Source organism: Anser brachyrhynchus (genome assembly GCF_964034855.1).
Source record: "Anser brachyrhynchus genome assembly, chromosome: 24".
Taxonomy (NCBI): Eukaryota; Metazoa; Chordata; class Aves; order Anseriformes; family Anatidae; genus Anser; species Anser brachyrhynchus.
Window position 1 is genome coordinate 7,384,659 of NC_137717.1, and position 27,889 is coordinate 7,412,547.

Genomic DNA, 27,889 nt, shown 5'->3' on the forward strand with positions numbered 1-27,889 from the left:
TGGCAGGAGTTGTGTAAATGGTTTTGTGCTAGTTTAGGACATATAAATGTAAGCAGTAATTTATCACTGTTAGCACTAAAAATCCATCATGATTCTCATGAATTACTGTGAGTAAGGAAAAAATGTTGTAGTCTTGTTTCCGGCCCTGTCTCTGCTCCTCTCTCTTTTTGTTCCTGACTGGACTCCAGGGATGGAGCTTGGACATAGTTCATTACTTGCTATGTCTGTGGCTGTTGGAGGACTCAGTTACAAGTTCCCAGCTCTGCTCACTGTGTTCAGACCCTGCAAGACTTCACCCTGTGAAGGCGAGGGGATGATATCTTCTGGGGTTACCCTCAGCTCCTGGCACAAGGGCCCTCAGAAAGCAACTGGTCCTTGCTGTTCCATGATGCTCTGTCCTCTCCAAAGCCTGCAACAAAGCTAGCTTAGTGAAACTGAAAGAATATCCAAATTAAGACACCACTTCAGTAGCCATTAGTGCTCTGGAGATTGTCTTCATGTTCTTGCTTCCCTTGTACCACCATTAAAAAAAAAAAAAGTCTTTGTAAGCAAAAAGACTCTATTCTACATCTTTGTTTTAGTCTTTGCAATAACACTTCATTTGATTCTGGCTCACCAGGCAGCCAAGAAGTTGAAGAAAAATTTTGGATTGTTTTTGATCTGTGGGTGGCTAAAGTTGCCCATCCCTCTGCAGCTGGGAGAAGGAGTTAACATTGGGTGTTAGGTGCTCAGGTAGGGCAAATCATTTTTCTTTCTCCGGTTAAAATGATTTGCATCAGCCCAGAGAAACGGAAAAAAAAAAAAAAAGAAAAAAAAAAGTAGTGCTTAGAGATACCAGAACTGTAGTAAAACAAATCAAGGCTTTAGCAGGGCTACTGCCTATCATTTTTCTCAAGTATTTTAAAAACAATTTTAATGTTTGAAGATGTTGCCCACTTTTAGTCATTCAAATATACAGATTTTGTCCATCTATCCAGATGCTTCTGTCAAGTGTTGATAGGCGTGATATGTAGCATGGTAGAGAGGAGATAGGACCTAAATAAATTTCCAAAGCCATGACTGCTGGTGGTGGTGTTGGGATGCATCTTTTGACAACACTCATCAAATCTGTTCTGTTGTTTCTCTACTCAAAAGAAGTGGTGTTGAAAGAGATCTCAGTGATCAACTATTCAGTATCAGAGCTCACAGATGACCAGTGTCACATTGTCCTATTTTTCAAACCCTTGATCCAGCAGTGCTTTTTATCCCTGTCAATCCTGCGATAAGGCTATTCTGGACATTCACTGATCTCATGGCAGGGCACATTTGATTTCCAGGGTGAATCTATCCATGAGCTACAAATCCATTTGTTTTGAGTCATCCTTGTCTTTTAGGTTAGGTAGCTCAGCCTTTCTTTGCTTACCCATCTAACGTACCCTAAAGAAGAGCTATGATTCAGCTGCTGCTCTCTCCCTTTTCGGGCCCTGGGGTACCACATTCTCAGGATTGTGATGGCTCTTTTGAAACACAGGAAGAACTAAGCAGTGCTAACTTTGCTAATTGCTGCATTACATTTTTCTGCCCACAGGTACTGCTGCTGTCTCTGCACAGGACCTTTATGGTTTCATCTTGTCTTTGATCTTGCTCGTGGTCTGACCTTCATCTTTCTGTCTCAAAATGTTCTTTTTCATTTCCTGTTAGAGGAAGAGACTAAGTCCATTCCTGTATGTGGAAGAATCAGATATAAGTTTATTGAATCCTGTTTGCTCACAGATTGCCAGAAAGACAAATTTTAAGGAGAGAAAAGTGCGCAGTGTTTCAGCCAAAAGACTTGCCTCCATAAAAAAAGTAAGAGCCTGAGCTGAAGATGCTGTCAGATGAATTAAAAGCCCCCAGTATCTGCTACTACTGCACTCTCTGTGATGCTGCCTCTTCATTTTGTACAATATAAATACATGTTCTGCTGCCAGACTGGAAGAAGATAATGCATTATGACTAGCTGATAGATATTTTGTCTTTAGAACAGCTTGAAGTGACTTGCCAAGATGCCCCGTTATAAACACCTTTCTAGCATTTCCCAGCATTCAGCCAATATTTTGCTCTTCTACTCATACGACACAGCATGACAAAGAAAATCAATCATGCATTTCTCAGAAAACCCACCTTCCAAGGCTGAGTTCTAAAAGCTAACTCTAAACAATGCCTCTGTAATTCACGGATTTCAAGACTAGAATTTTTTTTTGATAGTTTATTTTGACTTGGCAGCAAAATCAGAAAATGTCCTGTTGTCCCAGCTTTATCATCTCTCTCCTGAACAGACATGTTGAAGAAAAAAACCAAGCGTGGTTGAGGAGTCATAGCTACTGTCAAGTGGTTCACTAGCCTTCAGTGCAAGAGAGTCTTTGGAGAGGAAACTTCTAACCCTGCTGTCCAGATCACCTTTTGTTTGTTTGTTTCCCTGTAAACTGGAATCATATTTAGCCTTCTCTTTTTTTTTTTTTCCAGACATGGTCCATAACTCGTGAGACAGGGTGGGCAGTGCGGTGGTTTTACCGTGCTAGGCAGCTGAACACCACAACCACTCTCTCACTCCCCCTCCTTAGAAGAGGAGGGGAAGAAGTAAAGAACAACTCACGGATTGAGGTAAGGATAATATAATTAAAGGGAAAAAATAATTATTAAGGAAAGATTATTATTAACTAAACAATTTAACTAAAGGGAGAAAAGGGAAAGGGGAAAAGGGAGGGGGAAAGGGAAAAAAAACAAAACAAAACAAGTAAAGGCTATGTGGAAGTGCACAGGAAAGAAATTACTCTCTACTTCCCACAAATGAGCGATGCTTGACCACGTCCTTGAAGCAGGGCCTCAACGCACATAGCTGGTGTTTGGGAGGACAGACGTTTTCGCAACGAGAGCCCACCCCTCCCCTCTTCTTCCTTTTTCCACCTTTTATTGCTGAGAGTGACATCACATGGTATGGAATATCCCTTTGGTTGGTTTAGGTTAGCTGAAACACCCCTAGTCTTTGAACTGCAGGAAGGTAAACAATCGTTCCCTTTTTGTCTTCTCTGCAATTGTAGTCCTCTATTCATTTTTCTTCAAACCCAAAGACTGCTTATCTATTTAGCTTCCTCTCACTGCAAAAACTGTCCTTTGCCTGATTATCCTTTGTCCTGCCTTTCAAAGACCTTTTATCTGTTTGAAATAGGAGTACCAGAACTCCACCCAGCAAAGATGCATACACACGAGAGACAATGACATGCATGTAATTGCATGTTTTCTTCTCTGTTCTTCTACCAGCAATTCCAACATCTGAATTTGAGCTACAGCTGAGCACTAAGGTGTTTTTTTACAGAAAAACGCTTCCCCCCCTATCCCTGCTACATGTTAATAGATTGACAATAGATTGTCAAATGCTCACCCCAGTGTTGAGGAAGCCAGATAAAAGCTGGAAATATGCTAATTTTGTCATCCAGAGCTATACTGCACCAACTCTGCATGTCTCATGCTGCATGTATGCACTGCTCTGTGTTGTAACGGTCACATATACTTGAGCTCAACATGTTCCACCAGCTGAAATGCAGCAGGACCGAGCAACTAGCTGTTGAAGATGGTGACACATGTCCTCAGGTCAAATTTAGCTGTTTGATAAAACAAGGAAAGCTACAGCAAGAAAATGTATTTGAACTCTTCATCAAGGATGATGTTATTAGCACATGCACTAATTTCTGATGATTCATCAGGGACAATGATACTAGGAGTCATACTGAATAACGGTAAGACCAGCATTTCCTCATTGTGTCCTCCTCTGAGAAGCTCCAGAGCAGTCTCCTGTTGTGACTCATGTACTGGTCAGGCAGTGTTCCTCATGGTGGCATGCTCTTTTTTCTCACACTGACAGCGTATGTAGGAGAGCAGAAGCCTCTCTTAGTCATCTGCCAGTATTTGGTTCAACTGGTTTTTCCTTTTCCTGACAATACCTATTATTATTCATGTAGCATTTCTGGAGGGAATAATTAGCAATGCAGTCTTTGTGGGAATATTTGACTGAAGGATGGGCTGAGGCCTAGAAGTTCTGGGATTTGGGATTCATGATGTGATTCACCTCTTAGAAACGAGAAGTACGGACCTCCTCTCCCTGCAGCCTACCTCAACGTGGGACTTTGGAACCCTCTTAAACATGTAATAGAAGGAAATGTTCCAGTTAGTATTCTTGCTGTTCCAACAGCTGCATCAATCCAGACACTCCTGAAACCCTCCCCAGATGATTTTCTCAGTATCCTGTGTATGGTCTGATGATGCAGCAGAAAACTACAGAGAGGGTGCTGCTGAGCAGAGCTGTGCTGTTCCCTCTCTCTCCTCCCATACAGACCGTTGCTTCCCTTCGCAGCACTACTACTCTTCCAATCCCCAGGGAGCCAGTTCAGGCAGCTGAACTGACAAAAGTGTAATCCTATTTTGATGGTCAAATATTTTCTGCTGTTTTGGCTCCTGTGTGGCCTGTTTGCCTGTTTGGCTCCTCTGGCTCCTGTTTTGGCAAAGAGAGAGGCAGTGTCTTTGGTGGTGGCAAGAGGATTAGCTGTCCTGCCTGGAGCACCACATTGTACCCTTAGTCCAAGGGTCAGAACTGTCTTGAAGAGTGTTTCAAGGATGGGTAATAAGAGGTCCAGAAAGGCTGACTGTGTGCCATTGGTTCAGTTGCATGGAAAATACTAAGACTGGTTCTGAGTGCTACTTTATATTAAAAAAAAAACCAACAGTATATTCTTAGTTGAGCACTCATGTTTTGCATTCTTTGTCCTTTTGCATTTTCTACTTGCCAGGTTTCAATGTTCCTGTTTTGCTTATGTACTCACCGAAAGCACTCATTAGGCTGGCTTTAATTAGCACTTGGCCTGCAAATTCTGGATAGCATTTGAAACCCTAGCAAAAAATTCTGACAGTTTATTTTACCAACTGTATAGGATTGCTATAGGATCATAGGATGACAGGATAATTTTGGATGGAAGAGCCTGGAAGGGAACAGTCATAACAGTTAGCTTAGGGCTTTGGGACGTCCTGAGAGGAAAGTTCATCTATGTGGACACTCACTTAAACGACAGAGGAAACTTTTCATATATCCAAGCTAAAGTCAACAATTTTTGACACTATAACCTGCAGGGTAAATTTAAAATTAAATATTTAACTGCATTAAATTAAATTAAATATTTAACCGGTGAGTTACAGCCCAGGTAACACATGTTGCAACTATTTAAAATAACAAAACTATGCAGAGATGCCTGGAGAAGCCCTTTCTTTACTGCTTTTCCTGCACCAGTGATGTTTTCATTATTTTAATTGCTGAGGAAAATTATGGACTCCAACTCAGTTGTCCCCAGAACAACTCTAGAGATTAGCAAAAGTCCCCAGGTTCCTGTTGAGGGAAACTGAAAAGCACAGCACAGTTGGATTACCTTGGCTCACAGCTTTTTTAAAAATTATTTTTATTTTATTATTTTATTATTTTTATTTTTATTTTTCAGCTATAAAACAGGCTCAATGCTGAAGGTTTAAAAGAGGAAGCTGTAAACAGAAGTTTGGGGAACAGAGCAGACAGAATACAATGTTGCTTTTCACTTACAGGAAGGCAAAACTTGCTGGAATGTACAAATAGTCGCTTCAGAACCAAACGCTTGGAAGTCACCTGTTATCATCTATTAGAGAAGGGATCAACTTTGACATAGAGGGTAAAGTCTGCTTTGAATCAAATAGCAAAACTCCCCTGAGGACCTAATGACAGCATCCTTTCTAACCTACCTAAGAGTTTTTTTCCCTTTTGTGATGAGTCAAGTGTAAACTGACCAGACAACGAAAAAGATGGATCTGGGCAGCTGTGAAATACATGCTGATTCGGTAAGTTGTAATAGAAATATTAAGCTTTATCTGTATGAATGGAAATAATTGTGTATGAAAGCACCAGAAGAAACACCAGGGCAAGTACTAAGTGTTGTACTGATAACCAAGGGATCAAATTGGTAAACACTGAGAAAAGTGTCTTTTGGATCAAAACAGCATGCAAATGAGTTCAGCAGATCACTCACACTCCAACAATAGGAATAGCAAGAAGGTGTGTCACCTTACATATACTATTCCTCCTCCTGTTATCCTGACTGGAAGGCAGAGAGCTGCTATAAGATAACCAAAATGAGGCAGCGCAAAGAAAGGGCAGCAACTTTGAGATATATGGAGAGTGGAGTAACCACAATGCCTGTTTACGCTTAAAGGTTGTGAAAAACGTGCCCAAAACCCAGCCCACCAAGGAGAAAGGAGAGACACGTTGAGGATATGGTAGTGTCAATTGTCTTCCAGCTCAGATGAGTGATCCTATCCAGACCACCCTGACGGATGTGTCTTGGTGCCTGTGAGTGTGTGGGTGTGAGATTTAGACTAGGTAGAGTCAACTTAGAAAAGCTAAACAAAATAAAATCCCCCTCCCCAATAAGATCTCAAGCTGAATTTTGTCACATCAATCTCCAATACAAGGAAACCATATCACCCAGTAAAATCAGAGTTAGAACAGCCAGCATCCTGGGTGGGAGCAGAGTGGTGGTGGAATTGCAGGTCATGGCTGGGAAATAGCTGCTCTCTGGGACTTCTTGGCTGCTGTCGCAAGATTACCAGATCAACTGAGAGAGATGGAGGTGATCTGGAGTCTAGGGACTACACTTCCAGTCAGACAGTGGACGTACCTGCTCCACGTTGATGGCCCTGTTACTTGTCCTGCCTTTCAGAACGCAGGCAGGACGTGCCTTCTTCCCTGCACAACAAGTGTTCGCTCCTGAAACACATCTTGTGCTGGTCTCCTGTGACTGGGACATAAATGTCTATAGGTAAAGCCCCCTGGTCCTTCTGGCACCAGATTTTCTTAGTCTTTATGGGTGGCACAGAACAAATCCTATGCTCTCGTGTTCAGTATGTAGAGGTGCTCCAAGGCACCCTGCTCTGGGCAGGGCAGTGACATGTGTAACAGAGTCCCTCCTTTTCCAGCATGGTAGTTGTGCTGCTTCCCTTACATCAGGGCTCAGACTGGACACCTGAAATGAAAAAAACTAAGAAGCAAATTCTTATAGATTCTGAAGAAGAGAAAAAATGTTCCCTTGGAACAGAGCCTCAGCATGACAATTTTCCTGACATTTTGAAACAGAAGCATTTCTGACATTTTCAGAATGATGACTGTCTTTTTTTGTGTGTTTTGCCTCCAAATGATACTTTTATCTAAAAATCATTCTAAGTGAAAAGTAAATTGTGTCAAAAAAGGGGGCAAATAAGCTCCTCCCTGTGCATCCTTCCCATCCCTGACATGGAGAAGGCAAACACCATGTTTCAGATCAAACAAAATATTTTGCGTTGGTCCAAAAAGAAACACTTCTGGTTTTCATTGCTGATTAAACTAGAATACCTACATATACCTGCTGATATTTCAGTGAAAGGTGCAGGAATCTATTTACACAAGTGTTCCTATGCCAGATCAAACCACGTGTCTTCGGGTTGAACCTTGAAAGTGGGAGGATCTCTAGTGAGAGATGTACGACTTATCCTCATGAGATGCACACAGCTCCTCTCTCTATGGCTTTGCCTCAATCTTCTGCCTGCACCTGAGGAAGACACTGACAATTCCCCTCACTTGTGATGAATATCTCTGATCCATGGTGAAAGAGCCTGTGGAAGTAAGTCATGGTGTTGAAGGAGGACAGTACAGGGAGGGGATGCAACTCCCCCAGGCCATGCTGAATGAAGAGTTCAGTAGGAAAAGAGGCTGGACTGTCCAAGTGTGAAAAGGGCCATTGCACAAGTGGCCCCAGAGCTGAGCAGGGAACAGAGCTAATGAGCAGCAAACAGGGATGAACTGAGAGGCCCAAGGAAATACTTCATAGTAGGAGAGACACTGTGACACTCTGACACCAGCCTCTTCATCATCTTAGGCAGCTTTGGCACATGCTGCCTGTCTCTCCCTAATGGCTGGTGGACTAGGAATAGCTCTGGACTTTATGCAAGCAAATTCTGAAGCTGGAACAACATGGATGTGAAATGGTCCCATGGCTCCCTGAAAAGGAGAAACTATCACAGGAAGAGAGGTTGGCACCACCACTCCAGGAAAAACTGGTGCAGAGCCTGTTTTGACTCCCAGCCCACTGCTCTGCTCCCATGAAACCTCAGCCAATCTGATCCTGTGAGAGTCTTCCTGGGTGTTCATTCCTTATGTCTGCATAGGTCTACACACTCCAGAGTCTGCAAATTTGATTTCAGAGTGACTGGATATTCCTGAACTACAAAATGTCTGTTTTCTTTATTGCTAGCCAGACGGGTCTTTCTCATTGTGTGTGAAGCATTTGGTGCCTTTAAGGAGGGTAAGGCACCAGAGTCTGAGTTTGTATGGTCATATGGGATGTTCTCTGCCATAGCAGAACTTCGAGAAAGCTGGATCCTTTATAAAAGATGTCTTATCTTGCATATAAACCTGCTCACAGGCAAATAGGATAGATTAAAGATGTGAAGGAGCTTGCAAATCAGCTGGTTGTAAGAGCTCCCCCAGCCTCTTGCAGTGAGTGAGTCAGAGCACATGGACTCAGGACTGTATCAGGCATCTCCAGAGAACACAGCAAGAAGTGCCGGCTAATGTTTTCTGCCCAAGAAAACTGGCACTAATAATTTGGATGCACGCCACCCAGTTTCTACTGAAAAAAAAACACAACACAAACACTCCAAAATGTGAGGAAAAAATGGGCTGTTTGGCTGGTTGGGATTTTCACAGACTTTGAAGTAGCAGGAGGCTTTGATATGAATAGCTACTTCAAGTTCCTTGCAAACTTTTAAGTCCAGTAAAAGAGCCAACAGGCTAGAACTTGCTTTCTCAAGTCTTAAACAGATAAGAGTGATTGTCTCCAGGTTTCTAGGTACCAAGTTCAGGAAAACTGTTTTCACACTGGGATTTGTCAGGCACTGGCAGAGGGGCCTAATGAGGATGTGGAGGCTCCATTCTTGAAGATATTCAGCATACAAGCTCTCAGAAACCTGATTTAATTTCAAAGTTAATACAGCTTCAAAGCTGTCCCTGCTTTAGGCAGGTTGGTTGGATCACATCCAGAAATCCCTTACAATCTACATTATTCTATAATTCTGCAATTCCCAAAAGAATAGCAAAGAAAATTGTAATAAATTGGCCATTCAGGTTTTAACTGAATTCCCAAGAGTTTCCATTGCAAGAAATACAAGGCTGTGATGGATTTTACTTTGTTTGTTTGTTTGTTTGTTTTCCCCTGATAGTTCTTGCCAAAAGCGTTGCATTCATGGCTCCTCTTGTGCCACAGCCCTCTCCACACAGGTCTTCCCTTGAACAGTATCTTCAATTATTGCTATACACAATTCTCTCTTCATGAAGCTTAACATATTTGACAAAATGTTGGCATGCACTTCTCCCAGTGACAAAATTTGCAGCTAGATTTTTTTTTTGTTCTGGCATAGTGAAGAGAAGAGAAGAGTGATTAAAATACAACATTTCTGTAAATTGGTCATTGTAGAATTAGAAAATTAAGGTCAATGTATTTTTAATATAACCAATGCAGTCATCTTCATCTTTCCATTTTACAGTGGGAAGAAGACTCCAAAACCATAGGTGGAAAATAAAAGAGTTTTGAGAAATATTCAGTGAATTGGATGTTGCAAAAATTCTCCTGTATTAAACCACTACAAATCCCCCATCAAGTAACTGACTCCTCTCAGGATAAGGCAAGGACAGTTCTCCATCTACAAGCTACGCATTTCTATTTGCAGTTATGTTTCTCAAAGCGGTGAAAATCCCACCTCCCCTCTCAGACATCTGCTGATGAACTCTAAGAATAGGGGGAAATTGTAAGTCAGGTGTGGGTTAGAACAGAGCCCACTTCTCTAAAGGACTGAATCCCATGTATGTTACCAGCTGGTCTCTTGTACATATAAATGGCAGACATGTCTCCTTTTATTTCATAATAATTTTATGCCTTCATGTCTTTTGCAACCAAAATCCCTCACATTGGGATTTATGAGTCTACTACACATTCTTATGCTTCATTTTTTCCATTTCTAAAGCAGATGATTAAAGATTCTATTTTAACCTTTGGACTTGGACCTACAGATACCTCAGCCAAAGTGGCTTTAAAATGGCAACTTCCAGGACATCCCAACACCACTGACTATGTATATGTGTCTATTTCTAACAAGTAATCATAAAAGGACCTCAAATGTCTTACTCTGACAATTCCCTTGTAGAGGTTTGCAGTGAATTGAACCCACCTCTGGTACCAGGCAATGCTTATAGCCATGGAATACTTGGGTGATACAGCACTGATCTTTAAGGATATGGGTCAGCTTTGACACAGTATGAGCAGTTTCTTCCTGTCCTTTCTTCTCACTCCTGGGACAGGTAGGGACCTGCTGCTTCTGCAGAGCCAGGGGAAGGCGCGCAGCCTTGGGACCAGTGCTGGCTAGTCTTCTGCAAGGTCATCTCACTACTGCCCCCATCCCTAGTCAGTGAGGCAGATCACCTAACTTCAGACAACTGTGGCAGAAACACAACACAGGCAGTCACACTTGGCATCTTTCATAGCCAGGGACAGAAACAAGCACAGTTAGGATGTGATTCATCTCTTGTATCTCAGCTATCTATGACTCATCCTCTAGATTCAGTGACTAGATTTTGACTGGCAGCAAAGGAAGCATAGAATTGGTCTAGATGAGGTAAAGATGCCCCCTTTGTAGTTATTTAGACTGGATAAGATGACTTGTGTCCAATAGGAGGAAATCCTGCTGAGAGGAAAGGTAGGATATAGTATAGCTATGCCTGTGGTACCAATAAGGTGGGCTTCATATAACTGCAAAAAGGGCCCTGCTAGGTGTGCGAGAAGGACAACACTGGTGGGATACAGCCAGGGCCCTCGTAGGTGCATACTTTGCTGTGCAGTGGACTATATAGAGCAAGATCCAGGCTGGTGTGCTATCTTAGGGACAGATACTGGGAATGTCCTAAAAAGCTTTGGTGACACTGCCATTGGAAAATATCAATGTCTGTTCTATTACTGGTACATTGCAGGTTTTACTCCAGAAAAGTGAGCTGATGCATAGCACTTGCCAGAACAGCTTGGTTCAAACTACAGCTGTCTCCAAGGGGAGCAGATGATTGACAGAGCTCCTTCACTCACAAATTCTGGCCATGAGTGCTTGGTTGTTCACCTCCTGTTGCTGCATTAAGAACTCCTTTTCTGTTGACCAAGATGGGGCCTTTGGACACCTAGGATATTGATAGACTACAGTAATGAATTTATAAATAAAGCATCATTACTGATCAATACATGAGATAGGGTCATTATAATTTAGATCCACAAAGGCTCAGAAAATGCACACTTCAGGCACAACCAAAATTTGTGCTGATTGTAAGCCTTTTTTTTTTCCCCCCCCCAACTCAATTCCAAAAAATAGTTACTGAAAAGGGTGCAAAATATAAAGGGTACAAGTGGCTTTACAAGAAGCATGTCTCCATGTGAGATGAACAGGTACATGGTAGGCTGGGTGATGAACTGACTCCACGGTAAGGCTCAAAAGGTCATAGTCAATCATGTTACATCTGGCTGGCAGCTGGTCACCAGCAGTGTTCCCCAAGGTTCAGTTCTAGGGCCAGTCCTGTTCAACATTTTTATCAATGATCTGGGTGCAGGAGTGGAGTGCATCCTTAGTAAATTTGCTGGTGATATTAACCTTGGAGGTGCTGTTGACTCCCTAGAGGGACAAGAGGCCTTGCACAGGGATCTAGGTAGACTGGAGCACTGGACAATCATCAACAGAACGAAGTTCAACAAAGGAAAATGACGGGTGCTGCACCTGGGGAGGCGTGAGGCCAGACACAGATACAGCCTGGGAGATGAGTGGCTGGAGAGCAGCTCAGCTGAAAGGGACCTGGGGGTGCTGGCTGACAGCGGGCTCAATGGGAGCCAGCAGTGTGCCCTGGCAGCCAAGAGGGCAAACCTGATTTTGGGGTGGCATAGGGGTGGTTATGGGGTGCTATGCCTGTCACTGACTTTTAAACACAGCATAGCCAGCTGGTCAAAAGAGGTGATTCTCCTGCTATAGCTAGCATTGGTGTGGCCTCACCTTGAATATTTTACACAGTCCTGGGATCCGGAATAGAAATAGGATGTTAAGATACTCAAATGCATCCAGAGGAGGGCAACAAAGCAGGTAAAAGGGCTGGAAAGCATGTCCTGCAAGGAGAGGCTGAAGACACTGAATTTGTCAACCCTGGAGGAAAGAAGGTTGAAGAGTGACTGCATTGCTCCTGAGAAGTAGAAATGGAGAAGGAGGTGTTCATCTTTTCTCCCTGGTAGTTAGTGGTAGCAGGTGTGGGAATGGCTCAAAGCTACATTGGGTGAGGTTCAGACTAGGTGTTGGGAAAAAATTCTTTACGTCATAGAAACTTCATAAGACCCCCCGTACATGCTTCCTAGAGGTGGTTGATGTACCGTGCCTGTCCATGATTAAGAGGCACTTTGATAATTCTCTTAATGATACATTTTATCTTTTGATCAGCCCTGAGGTAGTGTGACAGTTGGATCAGATGATCTTTGTAGGTCTCTTCCAACTGTTCTGTTCTGTTCTATTCTATTCTATTTAAATAATAATGCTCTCCTGAGAAAATGCTCATGAGCAGCAGGGAGCGCATCCAGTGCCCTGGTTTAGGTGGTCATTCTGTTCGGTACAGGCCTGTTAGATCTAACTCTGACTTGCCCACACTGCATACGATGCTATGGCACCTGGATGCACCATCTGAGCAGAATTAAATGCCTAATGGAATTAGAGTGTATGGGAAGGAATCACAACCATACCTCATTTTCATTTACTTTCCTATGAAGCTTACAGGCTGATGGTTTTCGGACAAAATCCATTTTGGTTTCAGAGTGAGATGTGCTAGGGTTTGACATTTAATATGAATTGGTCTTCTCTTTTGTACCCTCTGTCAGAGCAAAGGATGGGCTTGTTGCAGGAAAACGTTTGCACTGCATATGAAATATTGACACCCCACTGCCAGTAGAATGAATCAGAAAGAATTTTGTGGGAGTGAAGCTCCAGTGCAGATTAGGGATTGAGAGCGTGTGCGGAAGAGTGATATTTTTAATGCTACTATCATAAACCTAATGAAATGTCAAATCTCTTTTTCCTATCTACTTATGGAGGAAACTCCATGAAATACATTCAGCCTTTGTGGTTTATCACCAAAGCCAGAAAAAGCAAATGTATTTATCTGATGCAGTGTTTTGATACAGGTTTATCACAAGGCTGCATGGTTCTTTTTGTCTGTTTCTCACACCACCTAAAGTAGGTGGTGTTAATCTCATGTCTTTGCTCGGGTAATTCCTGTGTAAATCTAATCTCTTTGATTACCACAGGGACAGATCGACCTCCTGTTCCTGAGAGACTGAGGCACTGTTTCTGAATGTTCAGGTAACCCCCTAAAATAAATGAAATACAGCAATCCTAGTAGTGCAGATCAGACTGAGACAACTGGCTCTTGGATGCAACAGCTAGCTGTGGTGAAACCTTCTTCTGTGCTGCCTCTCAAGATTACCATCTGGGACAGGATAAGGATCATCTGCACCACCAACAAAAGCTTCTATGGCCGGATTTGCTCTGGCACTTGGCTGAAGTGCTTAAGTTAGCAAAGACGCCGCAGGGAGATGAGTACTTTCAGCTGATGATTCAGATCTCTTATCCACCCTCCCAGGAAGACAGCTGTGCTGTCATGGATGATCCTCTCTGTAATTTCCATGCTGTGTTAGTGGCAGTTCAGCAAGGACAGAGCTCACTCCACTACTTTTGATGCAAGTAGGTTTTGTTTTTTTGAAAAAAAAAAAAAGTGATCCTTGCAGGATACTATTCAGACTGGAAATGGCTTCTGGCCTTGTCCACACAGACTGAGATGAAGAAGGTACAAGGAGGTTCAGGTGGATGTTGTGCCAACTGTGCAACCAGGAGGGTGGTCTGCAGTTCGGAGGAGGGATTCTGCCATGGCCTCTCAGTTTCCATTGTGATGGTGCTCTAGGGGGCCAAGTGCCATTCAAGTCTCCTCCCAAATGGAGGCACATGGAATGAGTAAGAGTGCTGACCAAGACAGACATTGCTGATAACAGCACACACTCTCTGGGTGAGATTGGAATGCAATTGGTGAGGTTGAGAACAACCTGTCCATACACATCCCACCAACGGGTGACCCCAGCAACCTCCAGAATCATAATCTTGGAAACGTGTGGTCACCTACCACCCAGAAATGTCAGCTGGAGGCTGGGTTGGTTTGAGTCTTCTGCAGAAACACTCTATTTCATCCTCTGCAGCTGATGCCTTGGGGAAGGGGCACTACACTGACTCTTCCCAGCTGAGGCTGAACTGCATTGCCTGTTCTCTGCTGAGAACGAGTTGCTATGGGAGGCTCCTTGGCTCATGTCAGTTCATGCTCCTTTGCAAGAGATTTTGCACAGAGAGCTCACACACACTTGTGGGGGTGCTGATGGTGTCTGATTTTCTTATTTTTTTTTTCTGAGAACTGTGGTTTGTGCTGCTTGAAATCCATCACGCACCCTCCCGCCCCCTGACCTTCTGAGATCTGGCCTGGAACAGTAGCCCCTTTCTTGCTCCAGAAGGATATTTGCTCATTGATGACTCTAGAGGTTGAGAAGCCACCTCAAGGAGCAAATATTTGGGATAAATGTCAACAACTGCTCCATGCAAAAGTGTAGATAGCTTATTAGAAATTCAGTGAAATACAGAATAACATCACTTGTCTCACAAAAGTCTTGCGATGTTCTTTATCATTGCAGGAATGCTGTTCTCACTGTGGCAGTGTTTGATGCAGCAAAGACCTGTCAGTTACTTGCAGTGTCATTTACATGCCTTGTTAAGCCTTGTTCTAATTCTAATGATCATGTAACACAAAACAGATTGTTTTGTATTTTCTTGCTAATTGCTCCTCAGAGGAAGGTTTTCTTAGGCAAACACAGATGATTTTTTACAGCTAACAGTGTAATCGTGTAATTTGTCCATCCCCACAGCATCTGTGTTCTTTAAGACATCTGAAGTGACGGCACCCTGCCTTCTCAGGAAAGTGAACCTGATACACATAGCAAAGTAGCACAGCCCTTGTCTAGCAACAAGATTGCCTTGACTCTTTTCTTGTTCACATATCCATAGATTTCAGAGATGTTGAAGCTGAAAATCTCTCTGGAGTTTTCCTCCTTAATGACATAACTCCATCCTTCTTGTGCAGCACCTTGTGCAATTTTTTTTTCCCTTAAAATATCTATTCTGAAGCTGTGATTCCTTAAGATAGAGCAGAATTCTGACATGGGCATGGCTAGTTGCAGGCTGGGGTCTCTGCATGACTATGTCAGGCTACAAAGTTATGAAGACTATTTCGTACCTGTGGGGATGCTGGAAACCATAATCCACAAGGAAAGACCTGAAAGAAGAACAGGATTCTAGCAAAGCAATTCCTACAGGTCCTTAACTCTCTGCCCTGATACTGTAAGACCATGGGTCCATTACCTGAGTGTCTAAAACAAGCTAGCTATTAGCAGTTTCATTTGCACATCTTGTTAGATTCTTTAGGTTTCACAAAGATAAACCATGAAACAAAAGAAATGTCTGAGCATGTGTAGCTCTCAGGAGGTGAAGCCTGAGTGACAGCTGTCTGTTTTCCGTCACAGCCCATTTGAGAACTAAACAGTGTCATGCTTTTCACTATGGGCATTGAGAGGTGAACCAGAAGTTCCAGCAAAAACTGGATGGCAGCTCTGTGGCTCTGGGAAGGTTCTGAGTACACAAAATATTCCATTCTAAATATCCAAAGTTCTGCAGGCATAACTGCTATAAAGAGTCATGTTTAGCTGTTGTCTGGCTAGTCTCTAGGCTGTCTGTCTGAGCCCAGTTCTCACCAGGAAGTCATCTTGAAAAACACCCTAGAAATGGAGATGCTCAAAGAGACTGCAGAGCAGATATTAGATATGCATTTTATACTTGTTTTCTAGTTTCTCTAGTTGCCCGAATAATCATTTTCTACCTATTATGGTTTCAAAGTATAAAATACAGTAATTATTACGTACAGAAGTCAGCAGTCCAGCTATTTCCAATGAAGCAAATGTTAATAAGAGTGTTCAGCAGTAAGACAAAAACCCAACCAACAAAATGCTACTGAATGATTAATACAGCTTCTCTACACACAGGACAGCTACCAGGATTACACAGGATATTTTCAACAGAGCAACTACATCTGCAGTGAGAACAAGCAGGGAGAAACTGATGGGATGACATGTCCCAAATGCCTCCGTGCACTTTCTTTCCACTGATTCCTTTCTTCTCAGATGAATTGCTTCTGCTAAGGGACTGAAAACTCCCTGAGCTCCAGGATGGAGCCAAGTTAGCTCTGAGACTCCTGCGTTCAGGAGCTACTGGAACCTGTAGCCAAGCAAAACTTGCCCTCTTGCTCTCTCTACTCTTCCCTCCTTTTTCCATTAACTTTTTTGGGAACTGGAAGAAGTGTGTCTAGTTTGGGACAGCAGAGAAGGCAAGAAAAAATCTAGTCTGCTTCTAGACCCAATGTCAGTACAGTCAAGACACTGTGTGACAGCACTTGTTGTCCTTGCCCTTGGAGAAGGCATGGGTGAAGCCAGCATCACAACAGGGTTGCACATTTAGTAGCAGCTCTTCAGGGAAGCATAAGCAAAACAGAGGACTGGCAGATAATCTGAAAGCATCAACACCAATCATATGGTGGTGTTTGTGTCGCATATATTGGAATCATAGCATTACCATGACATCAGGAAAGAGCTCATGTTCACAGGTATCACACAGACTTTCTAACTCAATAAAACCCACGGACCAGCTCAGTTCTTCATACATGCCATTCTTTCCCCGTCAAGGAATGTCCTGGTTTCAGTTAGGACAGAGTTAATTTTCCTCCTAGTAGCTGGTAGGGTGCTATGTTTTGGATTAGGATGAGAAGAGCGCTGAGAACATGCTGATGTTCTAATTGTTGCAGAGCAGTGCTTACACCAGGCCAAGGACTTTTCAGCTTCTCGCTCTGTCCTGCCAGCGAGCAGGCTGGGGGTGCAGCAGGAGCTGGGAGGGGACAGACCCAGGACAGCTGACCCAAACCGTCCAAAGGAGTATTCCATACCATCTGACGTCATGCTGAACAATATATAGGGGTGGCTGGCCGGGGTGGGGGGCCGGCTGCTCGTGGATAGGCTGGGCATCAATCAGCGGGTGGTGAGCAATTGCATTGTGCATCACTTGTTTGTACACATTATTAGTAGTAGTACTATTACCATTATTATTATTATTATTATTATTAATTATTATTATTATCTTCCTGTCTTAATAAACTGTCTTTATCTCAACTCACAGGCTTCACTTTCCCGTTTCTCTCCCCCATCCCAGAGAGGGAGGGGGGAGGGTGAGTGAACAGCTGTGTGGTGCTTAGCTGCCGACCGGGTTAAACCACAACAAGGAATCTGCTTCCATGTGCCAGAATCCCCTTCCCTTTTCTGGCCACAGCTTCAGCCCACCAGAGAGAAATTCCAGAGTTTCCTGCTTCCCATGGAAAGAAAGATAGAGGGACAATGTCTGACACAGTGACCATGGCTCCTCTCACCATAAGCATGAGAGAAAGATGGAGAAAGGGTGACTGGACTTTTTATGTCATGTAATAAGAGTATAGTGAAGGAAGCTGAGGAATGGGGTGAAAGTTGAGCTTGCCAGATGGCAGACCCCCACTCTACAGGCTGAGCAGCTTTCTGTACAGTGGTGCTCGACCTTTGTATCTCCTCACTGGATCAAGCCCTATTGCTTTGCAGTGTTTTTCTGTGGACAGTGTTGGTTTGTGGAGCTGGAGTAGAAGGACTGGAAGAAGTCCTTTTGAGGTAGCAATCCTGGCTCAATCTTCCTTTTCAATGGGACAGAGGAAGATTGGAGGGCCAGGGCCCTGGCATATCTCCTCCCTGGTACATTGCTCTTGGTTGGCACATTAAAGCAGAGTTGTGAATGCAGAGCTCCAAAGGAAGGTAGTTGGTTTTCCTGCTCTTCTGCAAGAGAGATGCTGGGGACAGCGATGCAATGGAAGATGCCCTAGTTGCACTGTGGAAGTGCTGGGCGAAGCTGAGGGTTTTGCCTGGTCCAGAGCTTCCCTTAGTAGTGAACATTCACAAAAAAGTGCAGTTGCCCAAACCCAAGGAAGACCTAGGTCAGATGAATCACTTCCTGGGAGAGAATCTACTTTGATCTCCAAATTTGAGAGAGATGGATTTGATGGGTGGACCGTCTGGTGGACAAGGAATCGGCTTGAAGGTTGCACTCAGAGAGTGGTGGTCAATGTCCAAGTGGAAGCCAGTGATGGGTAGTGTCACTTGAGGGTCTGTGCTGGGACTGGTACTGTTCAATATCTTCATCAATGACATAGACAGTGGGATCGAGTGCACCCTCAGCAAGTTTGCAGATAACACCAAGCTGAGTGGTGCAGTTGATACAACAGAAAGAAGGGATGCCATTCAAAGGGACCTGGAGAAGCCTGAAAAGTGGGCCCACGTGAACCTAATGAGGTTCAACAAGTCAAAGTGCAGGGTGCTGCACCTGGGTTGGAGCAATCCCAGACACGAGTACAGACTGGGAGAAGAACTCATTGAGAGTTGCCCTGCAGAGAGAGATTTGGGGGTTCTGGTGGTTGAGAAACTTGACATGAGCCAGCAGTGCACGCCTGCAACCCAGAAGGCCAATTGTGTCCTGGGCTGCATCAAGAGAGGCATGGCCAGCAGGTGGAGGAAGGTGATTGTCCCCCTCTGCTCTGCTCTTGTGAGATCCCACTTGGAGTCTTGCATCCAGGTCTGGAGCACCCAGCACAAGAAAGATGTGGGTCTTAGAGTGGGGTCCAGAGGGGGGCCACGAAGATGATCAGAGGGTTTGAGCATCTCTCCTACAAAGAAAGGCTGAGAGAGCTGGGGCTGTTCAGCCTAAAGAAAAGAAGGCTCTGGGGTGACCTCATTCCCATTTTCCAGTACTTTAAGAGAGCTTATGAGAAAATGGAGAGTGACTTTTTGCTCAATCAGAAAATGACAGGACAAGGGTAAGTGTTCTTAAACTAAAAGAGGATAGATTTATATTACAGGTTAGGAAATTTTTCACTGAACAGGTGGTGAGGCACTGGAACAGGTGATGTTGTGGATGCCCCATTCCTGGAGGTGTTCAAGACCAGCTTGTAGGGAGCCTGGGCAACCTGATCTAGTGGGTGGCATCCGTGCCTATGGCAGGTTGGGGTTGGAACTAGATGATCTTTGAGGTCCCTTCCAACCCAAGCTATTCAATGATTCTCACTGACTTTCCAGGGTGACTCATTTGGACATCTAGAATGCAGAGGCTTAAAGCAAGTGATGTCAATCCTGCTTCGTGAGAAAAGCAAAACAAGGGAAAGCAGAACAAGTAACAAGATAAACAAGAAAAAGAGGGTGAGACTTCACCCACAGTAAGGACAATGAACTGCAGGGAGTGCTGTGCTCTACACAAAGCAGTATGTAGCAACATGCCAACACTAGTTTTAAAAGGAAGACGTATGCTCTGTTCCTAGCTAGAAATAGGAATCAAAAGAGGGAAATGGAGCACCACTCCTATTTTCTTTACTTCTTGCAACTTGTAAGGAGACTGTCTATGGGAGAAATCCCTTCCAACAGCCAGGATCTTGCCATTGTGAGAACAGGTGTCTACAGACTGCTGGGTAACAGCTGAGGAGCTTTCCTGCATCTCAGAAGATCTAAAGTGATTTCAAAGTGAACTTTTTCTAGGAATATAGCATAAAGCCAACTGACACTGAATATGCATGATTGCGGCCTCAAAACCCAAAAAGAGCAAGGGATGGGTGAGTATTTGAGTCCCACAGGCAGTTATGGTGCCACTTCACTTCATCCACTTTTCCAACAAATTTCACCCTTGGTAAGATTCCAACTGTGTGCGCAAGTGTTAGAGTTGGCACAACAAATACAGGAAGGAAGTAATAATTAGAAAATATCCTTTAGAGATTCACCTGGCAGTGGTCTAACAGATACCAGCTCTACTTCATTTTGTGGATTCCACCTTGCTCTTTGGCAATATTCACAAATCAGGAGCACTGCTAGGCTAGCTTCAGCTCAGCAATTGCAGTTCTCTGGGAGCAGCACTTGGAGATCTCCTTCTGGATGAGGGTTCCCTTGTGCTTAATTCTTAAGAGAAGTAATATAAGACAGTCCTTGCCTTCAGTCATATGACTTGAAATATGCAGGAAGATGAAGCTTGAAATGCAGGAAGGTGAAGCCCAGGCACAAAATGGAGAGTAATTTTCTAGAGTTAATCTTACTCTAATCAACCTAATCCAGGCCAGGCTGCCTCAGCAGGAAACATATGTGCAAATATGGGGAGTTACGTGGCATTGTTAGGAAGTGCTGTGGCTGCATGGGTCTGTGCTAGTGCTTGCCCCATTGCTGTGCTGATCCCTCCTTTTCCTAGAAGGGGCCCAGTCCCAGGGCCGTTCTGCCTGTCCAATTGCAATTTATCCCCTGACTGGTAACTAGGAAGCACAGATAGAGTACTCTGGATTTGGAGTTGGTCTGTTTTGGGGTCCACTTGTTTAGGTCAGCTTTGTCTTCAGCAACTTTTTCTCCGGTGTCTTTGGATTCTCCAAAAGGAACAGGTCTTTGACCTGCCTGTGTGCTGCTCCTCAAAGGCTGTGCAGAGACAGCTGCCATCATCACTGGGTATCACAGCCCTGTCTGTGGCGCTGTGGGCCAAGCATTTTTGTTCATAAGGAAAAATAAGAAGTATCTGCTCCTTTACTTGACATTTAAGTGTTATTTTAATGCTTAGCTCTTTTTATTTTATTTTATTTTATTATTTTTTTTAACCATGATTAAATATTTCTGAGATATTTTAAACAAGAGTTACTAAAATGAACAATGTCTTTATCTGTTGAACTTCATGAGCAAAGCATTTATCTACTCTAGCTGTCTACTAGAATTTTAAAAGAAGTAAATTACTAAATTCCTTAGGTGCTAAAGCTCCATTGTGAACTGCCTCAGTATGGGCGGGGGTGCTTACTTAAACTTCTTGGGAAAAAAATGGATCAGACCCAGGGGAAACATCCAAAATACCTTACTTTAATGACAATGCCAGATACTGAAGCAATTATTCTGAAAGCACAGAATTTAAATATGATATTAAAATGAAAGTAGTTCTATAGTTATAAAAAGGGAGATAGTAATAGTAATAATAATAATAATAAAAAAGAAGAAAAAAAACCACACAAAGGTTATTAACATTCATGAACAATAGAAAACAGCCCAGACTCAGATGTTATCTAACATATCGTACAAATATAACACAAAAGCTCAATAAGTAGCCTGCTGTCCTTATTGTCAACATTCACCTCACAATAAAAACAACCTAGTTGCTTTGTCTGTCTCTTTGTTCAAGGAGCTAAACAAAGCCCTTCTTACTTCTGGGTGTAAGGGCTCTAGTTGTCAGACAGCCCTCTGGTACAGATTCCCAGTGAAATAAGAGGCTGGCTGCTACATGGAAATATCATTCCTAGAGGTTACTGCTATGGCTCTGGAGGGAGAGTCACTGCTGCTAAATGCTGGTCCCACTCTGCCTGGATGTATTCTAAATATGGGCACCTTTCTAAGTGTGTGCATGGATAGACAGTCCATCTCTGGGCCTTGAAGCATGGACTGAAAGAGCAGAGAGGGCAGATGAACCTTATTTTTGTTGTGTAGTCTTCTAAGGGTCTCTTAGTGAGGCAGCAGCACCCATTCCTCCGCACGTGTCTGCAAAAGTGTGATCAGATTATGAGCTGTGGTTCTGGGAGGAAGCCAGGGTTATGAATGCTCTGCATATAGCCACAAAACCAAGAGCAAGCCATGAATTGGCAGGTGGATTTGTGCTGAGGAGCTGTAGGTAACTCTTGGAGAAGGAGCCTGTGCTCTGATGGTGAGACTGGGACTGACTGCGCTGGTCCTCACTGGGCAGTATGGAACAATCTGGGTAGTCCAAGGAGGGGGGTTGTTGATATAAATATAGATGTTAGCAGTACAGCCACATTAAGCACTCCTATGGGTACTACAGTCAATTAACAACAGCAAGTCCCCACAGTAAGTAGAATCCAGGCTCTGTAGCTCATTTCATCCTCAGACAGGTGTCCCTGAGGCTGATGAATGATGCCACAGACCCTAACAATCTCCCTACAACACGCTGGCCAAAGCCACTTGTCTCTAGAAAAGGAGCTGAGAGTAGCAAAAACAACAGTAGGTGTCTAAAATTCGCTTTGACGCATACTGATCAAAAAGAAGGAGCCTATTTAGAATGGACCATTGGGCCATGCACAAATAATCTTTCTGGCTTTTTAACCTTCTAGAGCAAACTGTTTCTGTAGTGAGGTCTTCTGTTCAGGCTTTCCAAGACTGTCTTTTTGCCATCGGTGTCTTAGCTGGCTTTGGTTACATGTTGAAACGAATTATCAATCAGTAAATCTCTAGAGTGATGGAAGCACGCAAGCTATTTCTTTTCCACAGCACATTTTATATAGCCATTGCTAGGTAAACAGTTTCAATGTGTCCTTTACATGCAGTCCCTCATTACTGTGCTAATTTTATCAGGAGCTATGTCACACAGATACTCATATTTTTCCAGTTACGCAGTCTGAAGGTCTGTTTAATCTGTGCCTTGGAACTGGGAAGTAAGCACCAAAAGAAAAGCCTGACAAGTTAAGGTTCCTCCATCTCACATGCTCCTCCAATGAGTGTGCCTTGTACCCCTGACAGCCTGACACAATCGCACACAATGGTCCGGGGCATATTTTTAACCTTGACTTGTAAATATACTGTTCTGGCATTCTTCATCAGACTCATCATGGCTGGAGCTGTAACTATGGAAGGATGTGAGGAATAGCAGGATGGACTTCTCCAAGAACCATGGCAGCTAAAGAAAAGCTAAAGAAACCACACACATTGCATAATCAGGCAGGTGACCTAGTGGACATGGAAACGACTGAGGTACTTGGTTCCTTCTTTGCCTTAGTTTTCACTAGAGACTTTTGCCCGCAGACCTCTCATGTCCTTAATCCTACTTGCAGAGTCTGTGGGAGCAAAGTGTCTCTCATTGGAACACTGAGCTAGGGAACATCCAAGCCAATTGGATATATGCAAGTCCATAGGAACTTATGGGATGTCTGCAAGGGTGCTGAGAGAGTTGGCCAATGTTGTTGTGAGGCCAGTCTCTATTATGTTTGAAAGGTCATGGTATTTGGGGACGATTCCTGAAGGCAAGTGTTACATCTGTCTTCTAGAAGGGGAACCCAAGGAACTATATAATTCAGTACCTGGGAGGGTGGAGAAATAATCATTGCCTATACATTCTTTCTCCTTTCTCAAAAGGCCAAGGTCAGACTCTTCTTGATGAACAATGAACCAGAAAATCACAGACTTTCTTCCATTCTTAAGTTGATCTTTCTCCTTTTTTCTACTCCACTTTCTGTCACTGAGACAACTAGATGTAGAATTTTGATGCATGCATTATATACTAGAAATGTCATCATTTGATTTTTTTTTTCACCAGCATTATTCTGCAGTTTCAGTTTTGTCTTCTTCCTTTGTCTACGTACATATAACCATCTATAAACACATTGCTGTCTGCTTGCCCCTTGTGCTGTTAAAACACCCTCTGCTGAGATATGCCAGTGGGACTACTGGAATCACTAATAGTTTGCTATCAAGGGAACTACTTCCACAGGGAAAAAACACTTCCATCCTCTTTTTCATTCCGTGCTATGGTCTCAAGTTGCAATCTGCAGATATACCTTCTTATGAATTTCCATCCTTGACTGAGGATGGAAATTCAGATCTCATCTGGGCAAGGCTTTGAGTAACTTGCCCTAGCTTTTGGGTTAGCCCAGCTTTGAGCAGGGGCTTGGACTGGAGACCAGGGATCCTTTCCAGTTATTCTGTGATTTGATTTGTTTCCTTCTGCAGAGGCTATTTCAGAGTCTCTGATGTTTATGAAAATAACAGCAGAGCTGAGGTTCCACCATGACAGAGGATGTCTACTGTTTGTCCGTATGCTTTTTCACATTGCCTGAAGCAGTCTTGATGCTGCAGCTGTCTATGGTAGATTAATGGAAAATGCACTTCCCATAGACTGCTTCTTCCACAGCTTTGAATATTTTATTTTTGCTTAGCACAACATATTGTTAGGGCCATAAGTAGACTTGACAGGCACAAGTGGTTTCGTAAGTAAAATCAAAGTGTATTGTGCTTCAGTATTTAGTATTTTCTCTTGGTCTTCTCTTCACACACTTACTTTCATAACAGCCTGAAAGGCAAGGGAAGGATAGCAAATAACAGAACCAGATCTATAAATTTTAATCAAGAATACAAATATTTAGTCAATAATATTCACATTAATGAGCACCTGGAGCAAATGGACATTTCCTCTGCAGAGAATTAATGACAACATGAGAACTGAATATCAGCCCAGAATCCTTGTTGTATGCAGGGATCACTGTCAAAAGAAGTAAATATTGACTCAGCCTGTTTATAGCCTTTTCCTTTCCATGCTGTGACTGATGATTGCTTTATGTGCACTGAGCTAGCCTATAATGGACACAGCAATAACCAGACTATTTGTGGACATGCTCTGTGTCTGTTCTGCACATATCTCTCAGCATGAAACTCATTGGATATCTCCATACAATTCCTATTCCACTGAAAGTGGGGTGTTTCTCTGTTCCTGGAAGGATTTTACCTGAGGGGAGGAAGTAGCTGCAATTACAGCTGATGACAGTTTTAAATAAAATACACCAATTGACTGAATTGTGAGTGCTTGGCTCTGAGCAGTCAAAAGGCAAGCATCTCATAGCATTATAGAATCATAGAATACCCTGGGTTGGAAGGGACCCACCGAGATCATCGAATACAACTTGAATACAACATCAAATACATCGGATACAACATCGAATACAACCCAACCACATGAAGTTTAATCCAACCACATGAAGTTTAACAAAAGCAAGTGCCGGGTCCTGCACCTGGGACGGGGCAACCCTGGCTATACGTACAGACCGGGAGACGAGACGCTGGAGAGCAGCCCCGCAGAGAGGGATCTGGGGGTTGTGCTTGACAGCCAGCTGAATATGAGCCAGCAGCGTGCCCTGGCAGCCAGGAGGGCCAACCGTATCCTGGGGTGCATCAAGCATGGCATCGCTAGTCGGTCGAGGGAAGTGATTGTCCCGCTCTACTCTGCGCTGGTGCGGCCTCACCTCGAGCACTGTGTGCAGTTCTGGGCACCACAGTACAAAAAAGACATTAAACTGTTGGAGAGTGTCCAGAGGAGGGCGAAGATGGTGCAGGGCCTAGAGGGGAAGACATACGAGGAGTGGCTGAGGTCGCTTGGCCTGTTCAGCCTGGAGAAGAGGAGGCTGAGGGGGTCCTCATCATGGTCTACAAATTCCTCATAAGGGGGATTGGAGAGGCAGGCGACCTATTCTCTGTTATCACCAGTGATAGGACCCACAGGAATGGTGTTAAGCTGAGGCAGGGGAGGTTTAGGCTGGACATCAGGAAGAGGTTCTTCACCGAGAGGGTGGTCGCACGCTGGAACAGGCTCCCCAGTGAGGTAGTCACTGCACCAAGCCTGTCTGAATTTAAGAAGCGATTGGACTGTGCACTTAGTCACAAGGTCTAAACTTTTGGGCAGACCTGTGCGGTGCCAGGAGTTGGACTTGATGATCCTTATGGGTCCCTTCCAACTCGGGATATTCTATGAACTCTTAACTCCACACAGAATCTCCCCAAAATAAAACCGTATGTCTGAGAATGTTGTCTAAATGCTTCTTGAACTCTGGAAGGCTTGGTTCTGTGATCACTCCCCTGGGGAGCCTGTGCCAGCATCAAACTACCCTCTCAGTAAGGAACGTTTTCCTGATATCCAGCATGAATGCAGCCCCATGCCATTCCCTCAGGTTCTGTTGCTCTCACCAGAGAGAACAGATCAACGCGCGCCCTCCGTTCCCCCTTGTGAGGAAGCTGTAGGCTGCCATGAGGCCTCCCCTCAGTCTCCTCTTCTCTGTGTTGAACAAACCAAGGGGGACCTCAGCCTCTCCTGATCATTATGAAATCATAGAATCACAGAATCATAGAATGGCTTGGGTTGGAAGGGACCTCAAAGATCACTTAGTTCCAACCCCCCTGCCATAGGCAGGGACGCCACCCACTAGATCAGGTTGGACAAGGCCCCCTCCAACCTGGTCTTGAATACCTCCAGGGCTGGAGCATCCACAGCTTCTCTGGGCAACCTGTTCCAGTGCCTCACTACCCTTACAGTGAAGAATTTCTTCCTAATGTCTAAATCTATACTCTTTTAGTTTAAGACCATTCCCCTTTGTCCTCTCATTATCTACCCGAGTAGAGTCCTTCTTCATCCTCTTTGTAAGGCCCCTTTAAGTACTGAAAAGCTGCAATGAGTTCTTCTCAGAGCCTTCTCTTCTCCAGACTGAACATGTCCAGCTGTCTCAGCCTTTCTTCATAGAAGAGGTGCTCCATCCCTCCGATCATATTTGCAGCCATCTTCTGGCTAACAGGTACACATCCTTCTTGTGCTGGGGACCCAAAACAGGACGCCAGGTGGGGCCTCACGAGGGCAGAGCAGAGGGGGACAATCACCTTCCTCCACCTGCTGGCCATGCGTCTCTTGATGCAGCCCAGGACACAATTGGCCTTCTGGGCTGCAAGCGTGCACTGCTGGCTCATGTCAAGTTTCTCAACCACTAGAACCCCCAGATCTCTCTCTGCAGGGCAGCTCTCAATGAGTTCTTCTCCCAGTCTGTACTCGTGTCTGGGATTGCTCCAACCCAGGTGCAGCACCCTGCACTTTGACTTGTTGAACCTCATTAGGTTCACGTGGGCCCACTTTTCAGGCTTCTCCAGGTCCCTTTGAATGGCATCCCTTCTTTCTGTTGTATCAACTGCACCACACAGCTTGGTGTTGCCTGCAAACTTGCTGAGGGTGCACTCCATCGCGTAGTCTATGTTATTGATGAAGATACTGAAAAGCACTGGTCCCAAGACAGACCCCTGAGGGACACCGCTCATCACTGGCCTCCACTTGGACATAGAACCATTGACCACCACTCTCTGGGTGTGGCCATCGAGCCAATTCCTTATCCACCAGATGGTCCACCCTTCAAATCCATATCTTTCCAATTTACAGATTAGGATGTCATGTGGGACCGTGTCAAAAGACTTACAGAATTCCAAGTAGATTACATCAGTCAGTCTTCCCTTGTTGACTGACACAGTCATTCCATCATAGAAGGTCACCAGATTGGTCAGGCATGATTTGCCCTTGGTGAAGCCAGGCTGGCTGTCTAGGATCACATCTTTGTCCTGCATGTGCCTTAAAATCACCTTCAGGAGGATTCGTTCCATGATCTTGCCAGGCACAGAGGTGAGTCTCACTGGTCTGCAGTTCCCCAGGTCTTCCTTTCTACCCTTTTTGAAAATGGGTGCGACGTTTCCATTTTTCCAGTCACCTGAGACTTCTGACTGACATGTTTTTTCAAATATCATGGAGAGTGGCTTGGCAACTACATCAGCCAGTTCCCTCAGGACCCTGGGATGCATGTCATCAGGGCCCACAGACTTGTTGTGTCAGGAGGTCCGGAACTTGCTCTTTGCTTCCAGTGGGAGGGACAGTGCTCCCCCAGCCCCTGCCTAGAGGTTCAGGGACTCAAGAGATGTAGGAAGCCTGACCACCAGTGAAGACCAAGGCAAAGAAGTTGTTAAGTACC

The 27,889-nt window shown here is 44.1% G+C and overlaps 1 long non-coding RNA gene across 1 annotated transcript in view; it reads left to right on the plus strand.

Moving 5' to 3' along the window:
* LOC308182340 overlaps window positions 1–17,200 on the plus strand; it is a 45,346-nt gene extending 28,146 nt beyond the window's left edge. Inside the window, exons 2-4 of the long non-coding RNA XR_013941769.1 lie at window positions 2,485–2,622; window positions 5,602–5,871; window positions 13,431–17,200. This is a non-coding gene — a long non-coding RNA (uncharacterized lncRNA). The remainder of the gene's footprint in view (window positions 1–2,484; window positions 2,623–5,601; window positions 5,872–13,430) is intronic.
* Window positions 17,201–27,889: the final 10,689 nt, after the last annotated feature.